The sequence below is a fragment of the Aquila chrysaetos genome, chromosome 7, assembly GCF_900496995.4.
Source record: "Aquila chrysaetos chrysaetos chromosome 7, bAquChr1.4, whole genome shotgun sequence".
Classification (NCBI taxonomy): Eukaryota; Metazoa; Chordata; class Aves; order Accipitriformes; family Accipitridae; genus Aquila; species Aquila chrysaetos.
In genome coordinates, this window is record NC_044010.1 from 35,027,168 (window position 1) to 35,034,451 (window position 7,284).

The following is a 7,284-nucleotide window of genomic DNA, read 5'->3' on the forward strand; positions in this document are numbered from 1 at the left end:
GCCCCTGGGAGTAGGAGCTTTGATGATCCCAGCAGCAGATTTCAGTGCCTGAATCCTTTTGTGGATCGAATTGCAGGTACCGCAGGACTCGGACTGATGGATAAAGAGTCTTACTCTGTTACTGAGATGCTGCAGTTGGAAGGAAGGAGTCTGCAACCTTTGGTACGTAACTCCATGGTAAAGAGGCTATTCCAATCTGCATCATGACCTTCACACCTATCACATGTCTAAAGGTTAATAAAGCTCGTGTTTGTTTGTTATACTGAATATCAGACTCAAGCTGATTGTTCCAGGCAGTTAGTGTATGATAATTTAATCTGGCAGGTTAGGCAATAGATAGAGGACAATGTGTTTTAAAGCTAGCTTAATAGCAGTCTTGTCTTTGCAAAACTCCATTTAAAAAGAATCTATAGAGACATTTAATTACTTTCAGAAGACATGGGACATGAAGTCTGTTCTCAGGGCTTTATTCCACATCGACTTGTTCCTGCTTAATTTGCTCCGGATTAAACTAAACAATGGTTTACTCTGAATGAGAACATCTATGTATAAATAAATCAGGAATAAGAAATAGCTGTGTGTAGAGACAAGCCCTTAGGTCACCTCTGTGACCCAACAATACACCTCTATCTGACCTCCTTCTCCTAGCTATCATCCTAACTTGTTCCTTGCTTTGATTTGGGACTACAGCTGTAACTGGATCAGCCTGGAGAGACTGCTGTTCTCTCAAGGAGCTCTGCTTAAGTCAAAGTGATTTGCAGAACCAGGGCCTTGGACGCTCTATCTTCTGGAGGTGTGCACAACTCTGTTCCAAATAGCACACCAGATATTTTATTCCACTAATGTTACATTGTCATTCAAACTCCTGTTTCATTGGGAAGATGGTGAAAGTTGTAAAACTTGAGTTGGACGAAACCCAGCTTGCACTTAGTTGGCAGTTGAGTTTAAGCAAAAAGTAGATTGTATACCTTCTACCTGCACTGTGATTTGAGAATTAATTCAACAAACACCAGCAACAAAGGAGTGAGAGCTCATGAAAGAACATAGAAAGAGCTCATCTAAGAGAATTTCGATTACTTCAGTGCTTTCAGAAGGACTAGGCCTAAATAAAATTCACATTTAAAGTGCTTAGAGAACTGGCTGCTCAGGCTCTGAGCTTTTAGTTGGTGAAGTGTAGGAAGGCTGGAAAAGGGCACCAGAAGAGCTTGTCTTCAAGAGGCAGAAAAAGAAAGTCACAAGGGAATTCCAGAGCAGTCAGGTCCCTGACTATAAATAAACAAATAGATAAAATATGCTAATAGCTAGCCAGACTGACAAAACAATAGTCAATACTAGGTTTATTGAGAACAAATCATGTGAAACCAACTTAATGTATCTTTTTGTGGCAAGGTAACCAGTCTTGTATAAATCCTGCTCTTCCGTGCATGTACATTAGCAAGGGCATCACAAAGAAACTACCTTCTTACACTGTTTCATTGTCTTGCAGTATTTCTCAGTCCTTTCGGAGAACAGGATTTAATCCAGTGCTTTAGCCTTCTCTTTTTAAAATGAAATCCTTCTAAAGGGTTGCTTGGGGTATATGAAGTCAACCAACCTGAAGCTTCAACAGGTCTTAGGGGCACCTTTGTTCTGTATGTTAGAGCTAAAATATTTTGCTTCTGTGTTCTGTAAACAGATAGCAGATGGCAACTATGTAACAGCTTTAAAGCTGATACAAAAGAGCACTAATTTGCAACTTGCAACTTTCCAAAAAGATAAACCAAAAATCCATCCATTTGCCCACTTTGCAAACATTTAACCTATGGTTAGATTTTTATACTCAAACAGTGCAATACTGCAGTTGGCTTAAGCCAACCTAAAATTACATTGTCTCTGAAGGAGCCTGCCGTCCCCTTTTTGTGTCGGTGCTAGTATTCACACGGTTGTATTGGCGTTCACGTGGTTGAACAGTAACTGAATCAGCTCAATGATCTCACTTCAAAAAACTCCCTTGGTTAGTTTTCAGACAGATCAGAAAGCTGGCCTGACTTACCAGATGCTTGTTAATGTCAACAGAAAGGGAGGCGAGTAGGCTGGAAGGAAACTACCTCCAAAGAAAGTGATGAAAGGGGCATAGTTACACATTGTAACAGATGCTGGAGTTCCTTGCTGATCTCATTTAAAGCACACCCTCGCGAACAACTGAGAAGTATGGTGTGGCGGTGGAAATGAGCAGTAGGAAGAGGGTGGGAATTCTCAAACTAACTTTTCCACTGAAGAAAATTAAAAAAAAAAAAAAAAAAAAAAAAAGGTACAGTGTAGGTAATCCTAATGAAGTCAATGACACACTCCAGCTGGGCTGCTCCTAGTGCCCAGAGGGAGGCACATGTATGAATTTTTGCTAGTTCAAGATCTTAAGTTAATGGCAGCTCTGCCTGCTCAGCACCCCAAGGGTCAGTTCCTTTATAAATTGATTTGAACGTACAAAAGTAAGCCATGAATTAAAAGGCAGACTGGCAACCATGCTTGGGCCTTCATCAGCGTGTTTTTAGTGCTCATGACTATAACAGCTGAACAAATCAGAACACATGTTAATAAAAATCTTGTGGCTTCCTTGTAAAGCTGAGAACTCCTCTTTAGAGGCAGAAAACCAAGGCACATCATAATTTGCTGAAGATCACATATGCTCCTTGCTGTAGAGACAGTAACAAAACATTCTCTGTATTTGATGTGATCTAGTAAGAAAATTACTGTTTCGGGGCTTTAAGTAGGCTTTGCAGATTGCTTTTAACACGTCTTACTTCATCGAATTATATGCCAAAAAACAGATCAGGGCAATCACTCCTCTCCCAGACGCTAAACTTTACAGCCCATGCAAAATAATAGCACTGCTTAATGATCCAGCTTTGAGAATTTTTTTTCCAGGAGACAAATACTTGCTTTTTCACAACTGCTTTCTTAGAAACTTCTGAACTATTTTTGCTAACATTCTTCCTCTGTAAAGATAGTAAAAAGCCCTGCTTTCAGGAACTTAATCGAGAAGTATTAAACAATGCAAATTTTACCTGTATTTCATTATCAGCTCTGTTTATGATGGTAGAGAGCCTGAACAAAGTGAAAAAAATACAGAATAAAAAAAAATTAATCACATTCATATAAGCAGTGAATGACTAACATGGTTGTTGCTGTGGTATTAAGGAAAAGAATGCCTAGTTTTAAATTTTCATTCTCAAACCTCTGAGAACAAAAAAGGTGTTCTGCATGAGTTCCTCAAGCTCGATCTTGCTCTGCTTCCTGGCAGACACCGTCATTTTTAGGTGCATTTTTTCCTGCTGTTAGCTGTGCTGCAGGGCACCATCTCCGAGGTCATTATCAAAGGGTTTCTTTGTCAGCCTGACAAGCTGTCTCCTCCTGCCTCCACAAAGCCAAGGGCTAGTCCGGTCCTACCGAAATCCACAAAGGTCCCGTGCCAGAGCCACAGTTAGACATTATGCTGGTTTTACAGACGTGAGTGGACCTGCGCCAGTTTACCTTATCTGATGATCTGGCTCCATGAGAACAAGTCCCTAATGACTCACGTCCACCTCATACCTGGTGTGCACGGGAAGAAGTTGTTTTTCAGGCCGGGTCCCACAAATCCCAGCAAATAATGCCTTGTTTCTCGTAGAGCTTCTTTCTTCCAGGAGGCACTGAATAAAGTATGTGTTCAATGAAGCTATTTGCTTGACACATGTCACACAATGTCGTAGGACAAGGTGGCAGGGTGAGTCAGCGCGTTCAGTCCTCAGGCACCCTCTATAGGCTCTTCTGTGGGACAGCACTCGGCAGCACTTGCTGGGGAGAAAGCAGCTTCAGAATCACGTTGAAAATTAAGCAGAAACAAACCCCTAGTTTTCAAAACCGAATAGATTTACATACAGTTATTTTAGTACAAGTTACTAGCATGAAAAAATTATAATTTGGTATCAAAATCAGAAAAAAAAGCCTCTTCACCAAAGTGCTTTCATTCACATAGATATTTTATTTTGCTTGGTACATGCAAACCAGCATCTTGGAGTGCTAATGTAATACTTAAATCTTAACATAAAATCTGACAAAACAACTTTGAAATCCATTGTCGCTAACTACTATTGCCTAGTAAATACATGGGTGTTAACAAAGCATCTGTATACAAACTAATATAAGAATGTAAACTTTAAACTACATTACTGACAAGAAAATGGAGGTAACTTTTTAGCTTTGCAAAGCCCTTGTGTGAATGCAAACACTGTGAATAATAATAAAGTGCCACGGGTACCTAAGCAATAGTAGAATAAAACTCTAGAGTGTCATTAAGCAGCATAACTGAGGGAAATTATTTTAAAATATGATTTTCAAAAATAGGTCTCCATTAATAAATTATCATCCCATTGTGTCTGCCCCCACAGTTGATTTTGTCTTCCAAAATGTATTTAATAGGCTCACACAAAGTTGTGGCAATTCAGAATTTGCAGGTCATACCTTTGCCCTGCAAGTGTGGTTCTGCAGCTCAAGTACAGATCTATAATGCCCTGTTCAAATCTGTCATGTGAAGCCCTGAACCGGCTTTGTGTAAATTAACCTTGGTACCTGCAGTGCAGCTTGCACGAAGGCAGCAACCTCCCAATCAGGCAGGCATGGGGATCTGCCCAAAGGAGTAAGTTGTTGGATATTGGATTAAAGGCTTCTGGTAAACTAGTGTAAAAGATCTGGAAAAGTCTCCTCTGTATTCTGGTTGACTAATACTTTCCATTATAAAGGACTCTTTCTCTGGGAAGCATTAACACCTCTGTTGTTTGTTGCAGGCCTTTGATATTTAGCAGGGGAAATCCCAGAGGCTACAGTGGTACCTATTCATTGCCCAGAGAAACGTGAGTCAGTTTTACCCATATTGTAAAGTATTAAAAATGCTGGGTCTCTGATTCACGCACAAAGGCAGATTAAAATCAGGCTGCCACCCACATCTGTCTGGCCTGCCCCTACTGCACAGATGGCTCAACTGCTCTTGAAACATCAGCTGAATTGCCACAAATTACAGCCCAGCATATTTAATAATACTAAAACCTGAGCACAAAGATCTCAGCTGCCTGCAAAGCAGGAACTTTCAAGGCAGGAACTAACAAGGTGGACAGCTATGGAAGGAGATTTTTACAGCCATGAATTTTAATCTGCCTATAGTTGTGGCAGGGGTCTTAAATTCCTTTTCTCTCTCTGGCCAAGATTGCTAAATGTCATAGACAACCTGGTCTAGGCTGTCAGGTTGAAGCAGCAGTGAGCACTGCTGTCTGAGCACAGGTGCACAGTCAGGCATTACTTAGAGCTCCCTCCAGCAAGCCCCGCTCCTGTTCATAATGCATCTGCAGCAAAAAGGCACAGACCTTTCAGCGGGCTCACTCTCCCCACGCTCTTTGTGACAGCAAATGCAGGAAGCAGAAGGAACAGTTCATGTAAGAGCGTAACAGGTCCTATGCTGATACCACCTCCTCGCCTGCTCCTGCCAGCCTTCGTGAGGGCCCCAGGCAGAGCACTGTTCTCTTCCAGCTGTGGGGATGAGAGGGAACAAGTCCTTCCTTCCCCTGGCCCCGCACACAGGCCCAGCACAGCTTCATAGTCCTCGCATGCAACAGCGGTCAGCAGTTAGATGATGAGGGGCCAGTTCAGGGGAGTCAGTTTTCTACAGAAGATGCACAGTGTAAATCCTCCCAAATAGAAGTGCCCCAGCATCCTTGGAGTTACATGACAAGCTCACTTCAATTTCAGATGACCTATTTTTTGTTCAAACTATTCTCAGTCTGTCTGATACTTCATTCTGGTTGGCTGGGGACTCACCTGCGTGCAGGCTGATTGCTTGTCCTGGGCTCTCAGCATCAGTTTGTCTACATAAAGGAATGAACATTCAGTAAGCAATACAGCTCTGTGTATGCGCTGGAAGCTGCTTTCAAAGTGGCACAGCAAGCCCTTCTCAGAGAATACCTCTGGGTCCTCAAGGGACACTGGCTTGTAGTAGCTAACACAGGGTAAGTTAGTCTTCTAGCTGACTGAATACTACCTTCTCCTGTGTGTAAGCCTTACATACTTTAGTTGGAGGGCTCCTTCAGGTCTTGTTTCAAAAAATGTTTCAAACATTGTAATTAATTTTTACTGTGATGAAAGATGCTGGTCTTTTTGTCTATGCCCTTTACACAAGAATCAACTGAATGTCTTTGCCAAGCATTTTTCCTAACAGGTCAGAATTACTACGGCTATGTGGAATTATTTATAAAAATACAGTTAGGTACGTTTAGCTATGATGCCAATATAATTCTTTTACTTTCTCATCATTGTACCTGCAGCACCCAACAAATAACTATAAAATTTCCATTATACCAAATGGTATATAAATCCTAAAGTCAGCTGTACGAACATCTTGAACTGTTTTATTTACACCTAACCTTTTTTTATTTAAACGTATTCATTTAACAATACATTGTAGCTTAAAAGTCCATTATAATAAAGTCTCTCTAATAACTCTTGAAATAATTTTAAAGTCACTAAGTAAAGCTAAGTAAAGTGCCAAAATTGTAGATTTTTTTATATACATCTCACAAGCTGTTATCTGATTTCTAATAAATAACTGTATTGGTTTTGCTGGCAAGGTTTTGGTAGCGGGGGGGGTTACAGGGGTGGCTTCTGTAAGAAGTTGCTGGAAGTTTCCCCTGTGTTCGAGAGAGAGCCAATACCAGCTGGCTCTAAGATGGACCTGCCGCCGGCCAAGGCCGAGCCAATCAGCGATAGCGGTAACGCCTCTGTGATAACATTTTTAAGAAGGAAAAAAGTTGGGACAGGCAGATTCGGCAGCCGGAGAGAGGAGTGAGAACATGCAAGAGAAACAACTCTGCGGACACCAAGGTCAGTGAAGAAGGAGGGGGAGGAGATGCTCCAGGCGCCGGAGCAGAGATTCCCCTGCGGCCCGTGGTGAAGACCATGGTGAGGCAGGCTGTCCCCCTGCAGTCCATGGAGGTCCACGGTGGAGCAGATCTCCACCTGTAGCCCGTGGAGGACCCCACGCCGGAGCAGGTGGGTTGTCCCGAAGGAGGCTGTGACCCCGTGGGAACCCTGCGCTGGAGCAGGTTCCTGGCAGGACCTGCGGATCTGTGGAGAGAGGAGCCCACGGAGCAGGTTTTCTGGCAGGACTTGTGACCCCGTGGGGGACCCACGCTGGAGCAGTGTGCTCCTGAAGGACTGCACACCGTGGAAAGGACCCATGCTGGAGCAGTTCGTGAAGAACTGCAGCCCGTGGGAAGGGCC

General features: G+C 42.6%; 1 long non-coding RNA gene across 1 annotated transcript; it reads left to right on the top strand.

The window, feature by feature from the left end:
- Window positions 1–29: 29 nt before the first annotated feature.
- Window positions 30–1,978, top strand: LOC115343969. Its single transcript, XR_003924349.1, has 2 exons — window positions 30–162; window positions 691–1,978. It is a non-coding gene; the product is annotated as an uncharacterized LOC115343969 (long non-coding RNA).
- Window positions 1,979–7,284: the final 5,306 nt, after the last annotated feature.